The sequence below is a fragment of the Elaeis guineensis genome, chromosome 8, assembly GCF_000442705.2.
Source record: "Elaeis guineensis isolate ETL-2024a chromosome 8, EG11, whole genome shotgun sequence".
Taxonomy (NCBI): Eukaryota; Viridiplantae; Streptophyta; class Magnoliopsida; order Arecales; family Arecaceae; genus Elaeis; species Elaeis guineensis.
Genome location: NC_026000.2, coordinates 98,023,326 through 98,025,523, shown reverse-complemented (window position 1 = coordinate 98,025,523; position 2,198 = coordinate 98,023,326). Strand labels below are relative to the sequence as shown.

General features: G+C 37.5%; 1 non-coding gene across 1 annotated transcript; it reads right to left on the bottom strand.

Annotated features, from left to right (window-relative positions):
• Positions 1-808: 808 nt before the first annotated feature.
• On the bottom strand, positions 809-917 carry LOC140851324 (small nucleolar RNA R71). Its single transcript, XR_012134075.1, has one exon. It is a non-coding gene; the product is annotated as a small nucleolar RNA R71 (small nucleolar RNA).
• Between the last annotated feature and the right edge of the window lie 1,281 nt (positions 918-2,198).

The following is a 2,198-nucleotide window of genomic DNA, read 5'->3' as shown; positions in this document are numbered from 1 at the left end:
TACCTGACCAATTCAATTGGTGTCTAAGGCAAGCAACAGGAGGACCCCTTGATCCCACCTCTTACTTGGCTAGTTGAAGGAAGTGAGAACAAATCTAATTTGCATTTAAGATAAGCCACTCTACATCAAACTGTTAGGTCTAAGAAACCCATAGGTGTCTAGGTTTAATTATTTGCTAACTTGATTATAATGAACACTAAACCACAACTAATTCTTTCCACCTTACGTATCTAGGTCTACGGCTCTTTCTTTCTTCTCTCTCCTTTTTCTCTTAAAAAAAAAGAAAAGAAAAAAAATGAAACAAAAACAAAACTTGAATCATACATTAGGGTTTGCACTAGTATATGCAAAGTAGAAAATCTCTCTATCCTGATCTAGTTGAACCCAATCTTGAGATTGAACGGTTGATTCATATTAAACCTGAAAATTAGATGGCTGGAGATCCTAGAGAACCACCTAGACAGATGAAGGAATATTTTATTCCTTCCACCTATAATCCATCACTTGTATCCACTTACCTGATATCCCTGCAAGCCACTATGAGATCAAGTCGACCACAATCCAGATGCTCCCATCTTTCTATGGAAATACTAATGAAGATCCTTACAAGCATCTGGACGAGTTCTTAGAAATTTGTTCCATGATGAAAATTCAAAATTTTACTGATGATGCACTTAGATTGACCTTATTCTCCTTCTCACTTAAAGACAAAGCCAAGTATTGGCTTGGCACAATAGGGAGATCAATCCAAACTGGGCTAAAATGCAGCATGATTTTCTTAAGAAATTTTATTCCATAGGTCGAACCAACACCATAAGGTGAGCCATCACTGGATTTGCTCAGCTTCTAGGAGAACAAATTCATGAAGCATGGGAGAGACTGAAGAAATTTCTTAGAAAATGCCCACACCATGGTCTATCTAAGTGGCAAATTGTTCAAGCTTTTTGTGAGGGTTTAGGTGACCAATATAGATAGATGGTAGATGCATCTTGTGGGGATGCATTTATGAGTAAAAGTGAGGATGAAGCCTACACTTTATTTAAAACTTGAGTGAAAATTCAATCAATCATGCTTCATTATCTTCCTACGAAAGATCAATCCCTCACCAAAAGCAGGCAGGAATTTTTGAGATCAAGCAAACAGACTCTAGTCCTAAGGCCGATATGAACCTAATAGCCCAAAGATTAGATAAAGTCAACCTTCTTATCCAAAAATTTGATCAGTTCCTAGCATTAGGTCAACAATCTCCTACACAATACACACCACCACCTAATTATCAAGAGATTTGTTCTATCTGTGCTAGCCTGGCCCATCATGTGAGCGAATATCTCATGGCTACACAGTTTTCATCTTTCATTCAAGAATAAGTTCAAGCTATCCAAGATTACTCCAAAACCTGTCAATAATCCATTCTCTAACACATAACCAAGATTGGAGGAACATCCTAATTTTTCTTGGAGACCCCAACAGACTCAGGCTCAGACCCAAATTCTTTCTTTGCAAAACTTTCAGAGTAGGTCTCCATACCAGAATTATGCCTACAATAGACGTCAGTCCAGTCAATCTATCCAGCCATTATATCAAAATCAGCCGTCATACCCACCTCCTCAATAGACTAATCTAGCTGATGATAGATTAAACCAACTACAACAATTGATCATGACCTAACAGCAATCTCTCGTCTGGTTAAAAGCAAAATAGATCAATTAACTGAGTCTACCATGAGGAGAGAACTAGGTCAATTGCCAAATGAACCAATATCAAATTTTGAAAATGACCCACCCATCCACTAACTACCTGGATCAAGTCATCAATCCAATATCTCACCTAAGAATCCTCAATTTGAAATTGATATAGTAATCTCTGAGATTACAAAAGATAAAATTCTTAAGGACTCATATCAAGTCCAGGTGAGTGGGCTAGTACTGATGCTAGCCAAAAAGAGAATTTAGAAGAGGATATTAGTACTAAGACTAGCCTAATAGAAGAACCTGATCCCAGTATTAATATTGATCTAAGTGATTACGAGAACAAAGCTGATGAGCTACCCGAGATATATCCACCAAAAGTTATATTTTCTTCAGCCCTAGAAGTCGGTTCTTCCACTTTAAAATTACCTCCTTCAGATCTGAAATTGCCCTTGGTCACATCTGAGAATACATGTTTAGAATCAAAAGACACCCTTTCAGTACCCATCA